Below are 15,813 nucleotides of genomic sequence, written 5' to 3'. Positions count from 1 at the left end.
TTTTTCCCAGGGTGGAGGTAGCTTTTATGAAGGGGCATAGTTTTAAAGTGAGTGGAGGGAGATATCATGGAGACATCAGAGGTAGGTTCTTTACTCAGAGAGTGGTGGGGTGTGGAATGCTTTGCCAGAGAGGGTACTGGAGTCGACCTCATTAGGGGTATTTAAGTGGCTATTAGATAGATATATGGATGATAGTATAAGGTAACGGTGAAGGTTAGATGGTGCACTGACCTCTACATCGCCGAGGCCAGGCACCAACTCTCCGATACCTCCTCCTACCGCCCCCTTGATCATGACCCCACCCCCGACTCCCAAACCATCATCTCCCAAACCAAACACAACCTCATAACCTCAGGTGACCTCCCACCCACAGCCTCCAGCCTCATCATTCTCCAACCGTGCACCTCGCACTTCTATCTCCTTCCCAAAATCCACAAACCCACCTGCCCTGGTCGACCCATTGTCTCCACCTGCCCATGCCCTACTGAACCCATCTCCACCTAACTGGACGCCATTTTCTCCCCCTTGGTCCAGGAACTCCCTACCTAGATCTGTGACACCACCCACGCCCTCCAGCTCCTCCAGAACTTCCAATTCCCTGGTCCCCAACACCTCATTTTCTCAATGGACATCCAGTCCCTATACACCTGAATTCCCCATACGTGACACCACCCATGCTTTCCACCTCCTCCAGAACTTCCAATTCCCCGGTCCCCAACACTTCATCTTTACCATGGACGTCCAGTCCCTATACACCTGAATTCCCCATACTGAGGGCTTAAAGGCCCTCCGCTTCTTCCTGTCCCACAGGCCTGACCAGTCCCCCTCCACTGACACCCTCATCTGCTGAGCCGAACTCATCCTCACCCTCAACAACTTCTCTTTTGATTCCTCCCACTTCCTACAGACAAAGGGGGTGGCCATGGGTACCCGCATGGGCCCAAGCTATGCCTGCCTCTTTGTAGGATATGTGGATCAATCCCTCTTCCATACTTACACTGGCCCCAAACCCCACCTATTCCTCCGTTACATTGATGACTATATTGGCGCCGCCTTGTGTTCCCACGAGGAGCTCAAACAGTTCATCCACTTCACCAACCCCTTCCACCCCAACCTTAAGTTCACCTAGACCATGTCAAATACCTCTCTCTCCTTCCTGGGCCTCTCAGTCTCCATCTCTGGCATCCACCTAGAAACCGATGTCCATTTCAAGCCCACCGACTCCCACAGCTACCTAGAATACACCTCCTCCCACCCACCTTCCTGCAAAAATGCCATCCCCAATTCCCAATTCCTTCACCTCCACCGCATCTGCTCCCAGGATGAGGCATTCTACTCCCATACATCTCAGATGTCCTCGTTTTTCAAGAACCGCAACATCCTCCCCACCCCGCCAGTGGTCGAGAATGCCCTCGACCGTGTCTCCCGCATTTCCCACAACTCATCCCTCACACCCACTCACACAATAACCACCAAAAGAGAATCCCCCTCAACCTCATGTGCTACCCCACCAACCTCTGGATCCAACGCATCATCCTCTGACACTTCCGCCATGTGCAAATCATCCCCACCACCAAAGACATTTTTCCCTCCCCACCCTTGTGTGATCTCCGAAGGGATCACTCTCTCCGTGACTCCCTTGTCTGCTCCACACTCTCCTCCAGCCCCACCACACCCGGCACTTTTCCCTGCAACTGAAGCAAGTGCTGCGCCTGCCCCCATATCTCCTGCCTCACCCCCATCCCAGGCCCTAAGAAGACTTTCCACATTAAGCAGAGGTTCATCTGGACGTTGGCCAATGCGGCATACTGCATTTGCTGTACCCGGTGTGGCTTCCTCTACATTGGGGGAAACCAAGCAGAGGCTTGGGGGCCGCTTTGCAGAAGACCTGCTCTCGGTTTGCACTAAACAACTGCACCTCCCAGTCACAAACCATTTCAACTGCCCCTCCCATTCCGCAGATGACATGTCCATCCTGGGCCTCCTAGAGTGCCACAATGATGCCACCTGTAGGTTGCAGGAACAGCAACTCATATTCCGTTTGGGAACCCTGCAGCCCAATGTTATCAATGTGGGCTTCACAAGCTTCAAAATCTCCCCTCCCCCTACTGCATCCCAAAACCAGCCCAGCTCATCCCCACCTGCCTAACCTGTCTTTCCTCTCATCTATCCCCTGCTCCGCACCCCCATCTCCTCCCTACTAACCTCATCCCGCCCCCCCTGGCCTGTCCATCCTCCCCGGACTGACCTATCCCCTTCCCGCCTGCCCATATACACTCACCTTCACTGGCTCCATTCCCACCTCTTTGACCTGTCTGTCTCCTCTCCACCTATCTTCTCCTCTATCCATCTTCTATCTGCCTCCCCCAGTCTCCCTATTTATTTCAGAACCACCTTTCCCTCCCACATTTCTGAAGAAGAGTCTAGGCCCGAAATGTTGACTTTCATAGAACATTACAGCACATTACAGGCCCTTCGGCCCTCGATGTTGTGTCGACCTGCCATACCAGTCTGAAGCCCATCTAACCTACACTATTCCATGTACGTCCATATGCTTGATGACTTAAATGTACTTAAAGTTGGCGAATCTCCTACCGTTGCAGGCAAAGGGTTCCATTCCCCTACTACTCTCTGAGTGAAGAAGCTAGCTCTGACTTCTGTCCTATATCTTTCACCCCTCAATTTAAAGCTATGCCCCCTCATGCTGGCTGTCACCATCCTAGGAAAAAGGGTCTCCCTATCCACCCTATCTAACCCTCTGATTATCTTACATGTCTCAATTAAGTCACTTCTCAACCTTCTTCTCTCTAACGAAAACAGCCTCAAGTCCCTCAGCCTTTCCTCGTAAGACCTTCTCTCCATACCAGGCAACATCCTAGTAAATCTCCTCTGCACCCTTTCCAAAGCTTCCACATCCTTCTTATAATGCGGTGACCAGAACTGTACGCAATACTCCAAGTGCGGCCGCACCAGAGTTTTGTACAGCTGCAGCATAACCCATTGGTTCCGGAACGCGATCCCTCTATTAATAAAAGCTAAAACACTGTATGCCTCCTTAACAGCCCTGTCAACCTGGGTGGGAACTTTCAAGGATGTGTGTACATAGACACCGAGATCTCTCTGCTCATCTACACTACCAAGAATCTTACCATTAGCTCAGTACTTTGCATTCCGGTTACTCCTACCAAAGTGCATCACCTCACACTTGTCTGCATTAAACTCCATTTGCCACCTCTCAGCCCAGCTCTGCAGCTTATCTATGTCTCTCTGCAACCTACAGTATCCTCCATCCCTATCCACAGCTCCACCGACATTAGTGTCGTCTGCAAATTTACTAACCCATCCTTCTACGCCCTCATCCAGGTCATTTATAAAAATGACAAACAGCAGTGGACCCAACACCGACCCTTGCAGTACACCACTAGTAACTGATCTCCAGGATGAACATTTCCCATCAACTACCACCCTCTGTCTTCTTTCAGCAAGCCAATTTCTGATCCAAGCTGCTATATCTCCCACAATCCCATTCCTCCACATTTTGTACAATAGCCTATTGTGGGGAACCTTATTGAACGCCTTGCTGAAATCCATATACACCACATCAACTGGTTTACTCTCATCTACCTGTTTGGTCACCTTCTCAAAGAACTCAATAAGGTTTCTGAGGCACGACCTACCCTTCACAAAACCGTGCTGACTATCCCTAATCAATTTATTATTTTCTAGATGATTATAAATCCTATCTCTTATAACCTTTTCCAACACTTTACCAACAACTGAGGTAAGGCTCACTGGTCTATAATTACCAGGGTTGTCTCTACTCCTCTCCTTGAACAGGAGAACCACATTTGCTATCCTCCAGTCGTCTGGCACTATTCCTGTAGACAATGACAAGTTAAAGATCAATGCCAAAGGCTCGGCAATCTCCTCTTGGCTTCCCAGAGGATCCTAGGATAAATCCCATCCGGCCCAGTGGATTAATCTATCTTCGCACTCTGTAGGATCTCTAATACCTCTTCCTTGCGAACCGCAATCCCAACTAGTCTCGTAGCCTGTATCTCAGTCTTCTCCTTGACAACATTGTCATTTTCTAGAGTGAATTTAGTGCTTCCCCTATCTCTTCTGACTCCACACACAACTTCCCACTACTATCCTTGATTGGCCCTAATCTTACTTTCGTCATTCTGTTATCCCTTAAATACCTGTAGAAAGCCTTAGGGTTTACCTTGATCAACAACTTCTCATGTATCCTCCTGGCTCTTCATGTTCTCCTCCTGCCCCTCTGATACTGTTTGGCCTGCTGTGTTCATCCAGCTCAACACTTTGTAATCTCAGAGTCTCCAGCATCCGCAACTCCTACTCTCTCTGAAACAAGGTTAGATAGACTTTAGGTTTCGGGTAAAAGTTCGGCACAACATCATGGGCCACACTGCCTCTACTGTGCTGTACTGTTCTATGTTCTATGTACTGATATGAAAATTAATGGAGTTGTGGATAATGATGAAGGTTATCAAAGGATACAGCAATGCCGTGATTGTAATGAGGCAACTGGTGTTTGCTTAACCTAAGGGTCATCACATCTCAGGGAGAGATTGAGAAAGAGATTCCTTTAAGGTAACCTTATTACAGGTGAAAATAAAGGGTGCTTTCAGATCACAATCAGGGCCAATTCTCATCCTTGTCCTCAGATGCCACAATATTCAGGTCTTGTGAAATTGAGTTAATATGAAAGAAAGTGATAATTTTTGAATGTAGGTACATTCACAGTGGAATTTTAAATGCAACAAACGGAAAATAACACTGGAGAAACTCAGCAGGTCTGACAACATCTGTTGAGAGAAATTGAGTGTTTCAAGTGACTTGAACCCTTTTGAGGGGAGTCATAACAGACTCGAAACACTAACTTTGTTAGAAGTGTCAGAAGTGATACTATGTACTCATGCCTGGAAAAGGAAGAGTAAAGACTTGTAGTGCACAATGATATGCAGATGTGTGTGTCACATACTGCAGAATTGTTAAGTCACAGGATCATGGAGCAGTACACACAGAAACAGATCCTTTGGTCCAAGATAACAAAGTGTGGAGCTGAATGAACACAGCAGGCCAAGCAGCATCTCAGGAGCATAAAAGCTGACGTTTCGGGCCTAGACCCTTCATCAGAGAGGGTCCAACTTGTCCATGCTGATCAAACATCCTAAATTAATCTAGTCCCATTTGCTTGCATTTGGCCCATATCCCTTTAAATCCTTCCTATTCATGTACCTGTTCAGATGCCTTTTAAATGTTGTAAGTATGTGATATTTTAAAGTTATATCTTCGTATTACTTTCCCCCATCCCTAGTTACTTGCTGTCAAGTTTCAGTTGTCTTATGTCTGATTAGTGGGAAGTGATAAGCAATAGGGGTGTGTATGACAGAGTGTAAACTTTGCTGTTTGCAGCACTACTTGTGTGAGTGGCTTTGCTGAACACGTATGATTAGGAAAATGTGAACATAACTGTAGTTTTGTTGTAAAACAGAATCCCCATGCTGGCTGCTGAATGACAAGTCAAAGGTCCAATCTTTTTCTTACTGCAAGTCTTTCCCTTTCTGTTATAAATCAAATTCACCATTTTGCTTGAGAGATTGCATATGTTTAAAGGAAACTCTTCTGGGATGCCCCAGGAAGTCTGAGGTGCGAAGAAGAAACATTTCAACAGATCATGTCCTTCACAAGCATAACCGACAGCTTCACTGTCATTGAATAAATATGAGAATAATCTCTGCTGTTTCTTCTTAGTGTGGTCCCAGAAACCTGCCCAAGTCAAGGTTGGGATCCACCAGGATCAATAGGTATGGAGAAAACAACCAACAATTGGAGCAAGTGCTCTTGCATCTTCCAATCCTTACATTTAGGATCCCGCACAATATTATTTGTCAGTCTGTCACAGGAAGTCAATAAAACAAGTAAACATTGCTAATATTGCACATTAACATACCCCTGGTTATAACTGTTCTGCCAAGAAAATGATGAAATTTTCTACTTTCAACATGAATGGCAATTCCAAATAAGTGGTATTGATGTTTTGAGAAAAGGAGTCATTAGAAGTGTAACTGTGTCTATAGCACTCATTGGTATCAGATCCATGGTAGCGTGCTCTGGGTTGCAATCAGTGGGGAGGTTACAGGATGGAGACAGGTTGATTTTGAAATCTTCAGGCTGTTTTATCACTTTGAGAAGACAATCTGACCAAAGTGATAAAAAAAGTAAATGTTATGTTGAAGCTCTCCTTGGTATTCATTAGTATATTTGCAGTCATCAACACTGTTAATTCCAGTTATAGTTTATGTACATCAAATGTATCTCCATCATGCAGTTGTGCTTCATAATATCTGTTGTGAAGTGGAGGTGGCAAGATTTTCAGTGTCATTTCACCATCCTTCCACCCACTCTATCTAAAGGAAATGCATCCAATTTCACAAGTGAGAAATTTTGTGTCAGACACAAAGGGTAGAAAAGGCAAATACCTGGAAGTAACACATATTGGCCGAAACTAACTCACCTACTCAGGTTCCAGGAATATTGGATCAAAATGTTGTTGCAATTTTAGACCTAGAAAGAAAGCATAATCAGAATGTGGTCCTATTGCACAGTATTAATGCCAAGGGTTAAAAGCAATTTTTAAACTACCTACAATATTCATATGAATAAGTGTTCAAAGAACAATGAGAGCAAAAATTTATTCAATGCTCCTTAGTTTTTTCTTCTGTGTTTGACTTCAGCAGTGTCTTGGAGTTTAATTACTGGAATCTCAAAGATAATCCTGAGGCAGTGACAACCAAAATTCTCTCTAAATGTCATGCCTGAGCACTGTGCAATAATCGTGGAGGTTGCACATAAGCTATTCGCAAGCTGTCATCCTGAACACGTGCAACAATATGCAAGCAAAGACCCTATATTAAAATAAATAGGCCACACAAACCAGAGATAACAGTGAATCATTATTTGCCAACCCTACCGCCTCTCCATAATCTATACTAATCATAATCCCCTCTGAGTCAAATGTTCTTTAAAACAGCTTGAAACATGGCAACAATTTAAAATTTATTCTAAGGCATGCAGGTTTTGCATAACTTTTAAATTTAACTAAAGATTGACAGTTCATTTTCAGATGAGATATTAAGTAAACACCCTGAGATGCTGCTTGGCCTGCTGTGTTCATCCAGCTTCACACTTTATTACCCTATTTGTCTTCTCAGTTTGTTGTAAGAGTTCCCACATTATGATTTAAAAGCGAGCAGGGGATATATGCCCAGTGTCCTTGGCCAATGTTTATCCTTCACTGAAAAAACAGATAACTGGTTGTTTATCAAATGGCTCTTTAGGAGAGCTCACTATGCACAAGTGGGCTATTGTATTTCCCACATTATAACAGCGACTAAGAGCCTTCAAAGATCCTTCATTTGGTTGTTTTCCATTTTGAGACTTGCCAGCTTTGTTAAAGGTGCTACACAAAGGCAAGTTACTTCTAACTATCTTATCAATCATCACAGATCAAAGCTATCAACTTAGTTTGATTATTGCATGGATCTTACAGTGTAAGAATTAAATACAATTATAGCCAGCATTCTATTCTATAGTTTCTCATTAACAGCATGATCACCTGCATTTCACTTGTTTCATTAATAAAATGCAGATTAAATTTTATTGCATAATTTTCAAATATTATGAAAGTTTTCAGAATTAGTTAAACATGGTTTTCTGTAAATGAACAAAAAAATTCTAGGTGTAGGAGTTCGCAAGGTACACGTGCAATGGACAAAGTTCCACATGCTTCGAAAGGTATGTGGGCAATCATATATTTAATCCCCATACATTTTTGTGGAAGAAAAGACCATTCAGACATTCATCCATTTATTTGTGCAGACTGAACTAACTGCCTGTGTGAATCTGATTACAGTACACTAGACTATAAGTTCATAGTTCCTACTAGCAGATGGATTTCAGTGAAGTTATAATTACATCATCACGGAACTTTCAGCAGTCATAATTTGGCAGGACTGGGCTGGGCACTGTTTGGTCTTCCGGCCCACATGTGGTGGGTTTTGTGAAGTGCCAGTGCTTATGAGTTTAGATTCTAGGTATAGCCTGACAAAAACAAAGCAGGCACTGTTTTCATTCTGATTACTGTGGGCACTCGTAGTACTTGTTCACTTCTGTTGCACTGCAGCACAAATGCCATATTTCTATGTATGAAATTAAACTATAAGAAGTACACATGTTCAGCAGTACTCACCTTTGATAGTTCAGTGCTGATGTTGACAGCTTCCATAAATGATGTTTTCCAATTTTGAGGAAAGATGCATGATGAACTACATTGTTTTAGATATAGGAGCTGTGAAATAATCTGTTTTGGGTGTTTAAGATAATCAAGGAAATTGGTGACAAAAACACAACCTCTTTCATCTGAAGGGAAGAATATAAGTTGAGGGATAATGCTGAAACAAAAGATAAACCAGTTGTCGATCACTCCAATTCAAGATTGGAAATACTTATATAAACTTTAGGGAAATCACAATGTACATAGTTCCTACATCTTCTGCCCTACTAAGCATACAATATTGTCAGAATTTCAGATGCACTCTTTGTAAATTTCACGGTGGCTGGTGGTAACTGTGACAATACTATGTCTTTGAGAGGCGCATTTGTCCTTTTTTTAAATGAAGAAAGATTGAGACAGAGGTGTTGAGCATGCTGCTCAAAGACAAAACAAAATCAGCTTAAAGTTTGAATCATAGAAGCCACCTGAATGGTTGGAGTCAGAACCGGGGTTTTAGTTTAACTTTCAGTAGCAATTGCTGGAGTCTTGAAGCTAGATGTGGCAATTTTTATTCTTCTCTCTGTTATAGCTAAAAACTGGGGTCCTCTTCCTGCTGCAGGGCAGAGGTGGAGGAAAGAGGGGAAGGGGAGTTGCATTTTGATTAAGGGAAGTATCACAGCAGAAGTCAGAGATGAACTAACTGAGGGAACATCCAGTGAGGCTTTGTGGCTAGGGCTAAGAAATAAGAAGGGGATGGTGATGTAATTGGGGTTGTACTATAGGCCCACAAATCATCAATGGGAATTATAGAAACAAATATGCAGGGAGATTGCGGAGCTTGCAGGAGAAATCGAGTTGGCATAGTTGGGGATTTTAATTTTCCTACCATTGACTGAGACTGCCATAGAGGTAAACGCTTGGATGGGGTGGAATAGGGTTAAACATGTTCAGGAAAGTTTCCTCAAGCAGTGTATAGAGGGTCTGACTTGGAAAGGGCAAATCTTGACCTTCTTTTGAGAAATAGGGCAGGACAGGTGACATGAGGGGAACACTTTGGGACCAGTGACCATAGTTCCATTAATTTTAAAATAGTTATGTAGAGGGACAGAATTGGTCCACAAGTTCAAGTTCTAAATTGGGGCAAGGCGAATTTTGATGGAATTAGATAGGAGTTTGCAGTGGTTGATTGGAACAGTTTATTTGCAGGCAAAGGAACTTCTGGCAAGTGGGACACTTTTAAAAGCTAGATTTCAAGATCTATATGTTCCTGTGAGGGTGAATGGTACGGTTGGCAGGAGTAGAGAACCCTGGATGGCAAGATATATTGAGGCATTGACCAGAAAAATGGACGCACAGCTCAGGAACAAGCAGCTGGGATTAAGGAAATCCCTGGAGGTATATAAGGGATACAGGAGTTTACTGAAGAAGGAAATCAAGACGATGAAAAAGATACATGAGATAGCTTTGCCTGAGACGATTAGGGTGAATCCAAAGAAGAAGTTGCAGCAGGATCTTGATCAGCTGGGGAAGTGGGCCAAGAAATGGTGCAGATAAGTGTGGGGTGTTGCATTTTTTGAAAGTCAAATCAAAGTAGGAATTTCATGGTGAATGGTAGGGCCTTAAGGAGTGTAGTAGAACAGAGGGACCTTGGAGTTCAGGAGCACAGTTCTCTGACAGTGGAGTCACAGGTAGACAGAACAGCAAAGAATGCTTTTGGTGCACTGGCCTGCATCAGTCAAGGTATTGAATACAGAAGTTGGGAAGTTATGTTGCAATTGTACATGATGTTGATTAGTCTGCACTTGGAGTATTGTGTTCGGTTTTGGTCACCTTGTTTTAGGAAGGATGTTATTAAACTGGAAAGAGTGCAGAAGAAATTTACAAGGATGTTGCCAGGACCCAAGGGATTGAGTTATAGGGAAAGGTTGGACAAGCTGGGACTTTTTTCTTTAGAGCATAGGAGAGTGAGGGGGGATCTTATAGAAGTGTGTAACATCATGAGAGGCATGGTTGGGTAAATGCACTCCGTCTTCTTTCCAGGATTGGGCAATCAAGGACTAACGGGCATCAGTCTAAGGTAAGAGGGGAAATAATACATGGGAATCTGAAGGGCAACTTTTTTACACAGAGGGAGATATGCACATGGAATGAGCTGCCAGCGGAAGTGGTCGAGTCGGGTACATTAACAACATTTAAAAGGCATTTGGACAAATGCATGGATAGGAAAGGTTTAGAAGGATATGGGCCAAGTGCAGGGAAATGGTGTTAGCATGGATGGACATTTTGGTCGGCATTGACACCTTTGCGCCGAAGGACCTGTCTCTGTGCTGTAGGATTCTATGATCCTATAAATAAGAAAAAGTTAAGGTTTTGGCTATCTTCATAAATTATTTTGAGGGAATTTGGTCTGGTCTGTTCCAAGCCTGAATGCACTGGCTCATGCAGTATTGAGACTTTTATGTTCTTGTTCTGACATCTTCTATCTGTTAACTTATTTTAATCATTACAATCACATCATCTTTGACCTCTTCATCTCTGGAGGACATTGTTGAAACAGACATTTCTCAAAAATGCATGACCAAACAATGGAACGTTATCAGGTTCAAAGCTCCTTCAACAAGGTTCAACTTGTGGAATATCCATGGACCTCCTCATAATTTAATGGGATTTGGGCAGCTTTAAAAACATAAAAAAGTTAGGAATACATAATATTTAGATCAAAACACTAAACACAAATCTCACCTCAAATGCAATGTTTCAAGTACATTGCTCCATGTGCTCTTACAATCACTCACATCCCATTCGTGTTTAGGACTGCACTTCATTCCAGAAACCCTCTGGTTGTAGGATCCAAAAATGGCTCTGGTGATCCAGCATGCCACTGTTTTCATGAGAAACAAATCTAAACCTAAGCTATTCTAAGGTGCAGTGACTCAAAACCCGAACAATGAACCTGGCATTGATAAAGTTGAGCATTGTGTTAAGTGCTACACCCCTACACTTCTTACTGAAGGTCATCAGTTTTGAACACACATGTCATCCTATTACAATTTGAAAAACCTCAGGACCAATTGGTTTTTGGTTGAAGGGTACTTTCGGTTTTTGGGTCCACTGTAGTCCATTCAGGTTCCTGTGAGGGAAAGAAAGCTTTGCTTTTAGGTTTGTCTGGGTCCATTTGGCTAAAAGATTTTTTTTTCCCCCAAAGCACACAAACTCATCCTACCCCCACAGCCCCACTGCAAAGAAAAGTCCTTGTGGCATCACTTACCTCTTGCCTTGGTTGCTTCATGATCATGATGGGAATACTTCCCACAGCAGCCACCTCTTTGTGCAAATGAGCTAACAGTTTCTGATTGTTGAACAACTCTCAGTGGGTGGCTCTCCCCTCCATTTGAGTCCACCTTAAAGGCCCACAGTTCAGCAGAGTAAATCCAAACGAAGCAGCATGGGTCTCTCTCAAATTCCATCGTTCAAGAAGGAATCCTATCACCTCTATAAAATTCCCCTTACAAATCTTCATTAGACATTTCATGTTGCATTATCAAATGAAGCTTTTGAGACCAGTTTTTCCATATCCATTTTTCCACATCTGGTAACTTGCTGTCTGAATGTGAGGGGTCAAGCAACATTCAGCCCGTGTAAATCAGTAAAGTAGGTATTCCACAGTTATGAAGCAATAGTTAATTAACACATCCAGATCCTGTGAGTGGTCATTCATATGCAAATCAATTGAAAAAAATGAAAATTACCCCAGCCAGAATATTTGACATGGCCTGGTGGGCAATCACTGATCAATCGCAACTCCTGAAACAAAATCTGACCAATTACATGTTCAGGAAAGTTGCTGTGAGTCTGCCTCTAGGTTAAGCCCATCTGTTGCAGTTCATCTCAATCTGAAAAGTTTGTTTTTAAGAATGCCCTTTGTTGCTTAAGATCACTGGCATGATTTTAAAGTCATGTACTGTGTTAAAGTGAAATATGATGCTCTGATGACATCAATATCAAATTTACACTGTCTCCAGTGATGGGGTAAACTTTGCTGCTGATCCCCTAAATGACGACATTAGTATTTACTGATTAGTTTGGGTGACCACTTGCAGATTTAATCTCTGAAAACAGGGATATCAACAACACAATTTGAAGGTTTTGTATCCTCTTGAGTATATGCGTTTTGAAGTGTCGGTTAAGTACTTATTATGCATCCATCTAAAAACTGAAAAGACCTTAAAACCAAAAAGTCTTCTCGCAGGTGAACCTAAACTTGTTGGCTCTCTGAGTTTGTGTTCTTTTGAAAATAAAATTTCCTTGACTTGAATGGATCCAAATGAACCTAGAAGTAAAACACTTTCTTTCCTCCCAAAGGACCTGCATGGACTATAGTGGACCCAAAGCCAAAAATATCCTTCATCTGAAAACCAGTTGGTTCCACAGTTTGCAGAGAAAGGATTCCCAACCTGAAATAGGGTTCCATGTGTGTTCAAAATTGATGAAGTGCTGTAGCTCAGGCAGTGATGCTATAATCCCATCTAATAAGGGATTCTACTCACATGGTGCTGCATTTCTTTGACGCAGCTAACTTTCCAAATATAGTAGGCAATTCTGATCACAGGGTCTGCTGTTATTTGACCAAATGGGACATTATGTGTGCAGGACACCAACTGGCAGAAATAATACTATTATTCCAAAGCAATGCTCAATTTAAAAAAAACTATTTACTTGAGGCAATAAGAGAAAAAATGTTCCTTCTAGAGAGTTCAGTCTTACCAGCATCCACTTTGCAGCAACAATCAATATAAATCGGCGGTTAGAGGCCTAAGGAATAAAAAAGGTGTGAAATATTCACAAAGAGGGGTAATCTGTACTTGAGTTTGCAATAGGTAATTACTACAAGGCAGTGTAAAGCCAGCTTTGAAAGATACACATGGATCTTTATACCTGTCTGCAATGAATTTTCATGTCTCAACTAAGGAAGAACGTCAGTGTCTGATAGCCACACGTGTGAGGAGGTCACTCCTGAACAGGCTAATTATTGTTCCACATAGATAGTTCAAATTAGAAGGTCAAAAAGGCAGACAATTCCTGTTCGACCACATGCTGGCCAATAGACCGAGTAATCCTTGCCTGCCGACGTGGAATGTAGATCTTAATTTAAATCTGTCCCTTCCTTAATTGTTTCCCTTTTCCACATCCTTTAGCCCTCACTAATTTCACCACTATTTTTTTCAACCCCTCTTTATCTTTCCCTTTCTTTTCCACACCCTCTCCATATACTTTGGGAATTTGTGTCAAGTGTCCTCTGTGCGCTGAGGGACCGCCAAGGCAAAAAAGAAAATATTGTGTAATAGAAGCGATGTTTTTATCCTTCATCACACCGAGAAAATACCAGTGTTTATTTTTCTGTAGAACTTAGATACTTGGAAGATATGAATGAAAAACTGATTTCAGCTACCTGCAGCTTAGATAATAACTTATTTTCCCTCTGGTTAATATCAGCAAATGGCTTCCTTGTTTTACAAGAAGCACTCATGCAATGGAATGAAAACGATAGAGACTTAGTAAATGGCATGTTAGTTTGCTGAACCAAATGACTCACATGAGCAAGATGAACATATACCTTTCATTGTTTGGTACTAAGCACTTGATGAGCATAAGCAGTTTTTTTTAATAGGTCAGCTGGTATGCCAAAGATTTCTTTAGGCTATAACTAAGTTCATGGGCTATAACTAAGTTCATGGTTTCTTGAAGGATAATGGATAATTTATCTGCAAACTTCAGCTCTTGTTTACCAAACATTAGAAATGGGTTAAATTGTTGAGAAGTGTAGATAAACGTAAATTTGTTTATAGGGTTGGGTGAAATTTCAATCACTTAGATTTTCTACTTCCAATGGTTTCCACCCACCCCAGAAATATATCCCTAAAATACATGCAGATTTCCAAACTTGGAAGTTATTTAAAAAGTAAAAGCAGCAATGTTTGGGCCTCCAGTGAGTGGTTTTACAATACTGGGGGTGGAATATTGTTTCAACATACTTCATACAAGTGATTTCATCCTTACCAATCTGCCTGCCAAGTTCAGAGATATTGGAAGTAGTCAAGAGGAAATTTTCTTCCATCTCAACTTCACTTTCCAAAGAAGAACATGATCAAAAACAGACCATAGAGGCCATTGAGGATGCTTCCTCATTCAACGTGATTATAACTGATCTTGGGTTTCAACTTTCAGCTTTTCCGTCAACTCTCTATATCCATTGATTCCCTGAACAAACAATAAAATGGCAACCTCAGGCTTTAAGTGTACTTCATGATGGAGGATCCACAACCCTATGAGATAGAGGGTAAAGGCCCACATCTTTTTTTCTCTCTCTCTTTTGTTTCTTCTTTCCTTCATCTTCCTGAGGTGGAGGTGACCGGAACAGAGACTCCTGGCTGCGGTAAGCCTGGAGCGGTGGCCTTGCTGAGGCCTTGCATAAGTCCTGGAGCCGTGTTTGGGACGCTGGGCAATGAGGCAAACTTTATTTAAGTTCTTTCTTTTTATTCTTTTGTACTTCAAAACAGCACCAGATTGTGGCGACAGAATACTTTTCACTCTACCTCCCTAGATATATGTGACAATAAATCATTCACAAATAATTCATTCATTCATTCACATACACAGTACCAATGAATCATAACTCTCAGTGGGAAGAAATTTCTCATATCAGTCCTAAATCACCAACCCATTCCCTGAGAGTGTGCCCTTGTGTTCTTGATTTCCCAAACAAAATAACAACTTCTCAGTGTCTGTGATAATGGGAACTGCAAAAGCTCCTGAGATGCTGCTTGGCCTGCTGTGTTCATCCAGCTCCACACTTTGCTATCTTAACTTTTCAGTGTCTACCTGTCAAGCACCATCAAAATTTTGTATGTTTAATAGAAAAATCACCTCTTAAGTTCCAGAAAGCATGGGTCACATTTATTCAGCCTCTCCTCACCCTGTGCCCCTTAATGGATTTCTGGATGAAACTGTGACCTGCAATTACAAAAACATATTCTTAGAATGGAATATCCCATTAGCAAAATGCATCCCTCTGCATCTGGGTGGAAAATCATGGGGAACCTGAATTTCCAACAAACAGATGAGGACCCACGTCAAGACCATGTAATACATTACCATAGTATATCATGAAATAAATGATATTTAAAGACTTTTTCATTGTTCTTAGCACAACTAATAGACTGTATTTAATTCTGTTTGAGTTTATTGTTCTTTGTGTGAAAAACTCAGAACCCAACACAAAAAGACACATTTGGGGCTTGAGGCACTTACCTGTGCTCCAACAGAGAGCTTGAGACTAGCGTTGGACATTTTAATCTTTGGCAAGAGTGTAGAATTGTCTAATAGACTTTCCACTTGATACCATTTTCAATTACTTTAAGCGTTTTTATAACTTCTGGCTAAGTTGGTAACACCCATTTAGATTGTTCCTTAAAGTTAAAGGGGCTCCATTCCATCACCATGTGGTAATTCTAGTT

At 42.1% G+C, this 15,813-nt stretch overlaps 1 long non-coding RNA gene across 1 annotated transcript in view; it reads right to left on the bottom strand.

Moving 5' to 3' along the window:
• LOC125451106 (uncharacterized) overlaps positions 1–15,313 on the bottom strand; it is a 104,954-nt gene extending 89,641 nt beyond the window's left edge. Inside the window, exons 1-4 of the long non-coding RNA XR_007247213.2 lie at positions 15,224–15,313; positions 13,064–13,111; positions 8,276–8,477; positions 6,542–6,591 (exon numbers count right to left, since the gene is read on the bottom strand). This is a non-coding gene — a long non-coding RNA (uncharacterized LOC125451106). The remainder of the gene's footprint in view (positions 1–6,541; positions 6,592–8,275; positions 8,478–13,063; positions 13,112–15,223) is intronic.
• Positions 15,314–15,813: the final 500 nt, after the last annotated feature.

Source organism: Stegostoma tigrinum, chromosome 3 (assembly GCF_030684315.1).
Source record: "Stegostoma tigrinum isolate sSteTig4 chromosome 3, sSteTig4.hap1, whole genome shotgun sequence".
Lineage (NCBI taxonomy): Eukaryota > Metazoa > Chordata > Chondrichthyes > Orectolobiformes > Stegostomatidae > Stegostoma > Stegostoma tigrinum.
The sequence above is the reverse complement of the archived record's forward strand: the minus strand, read 5'-3'. Positions and strand labels throughout refer to the sequence as shown.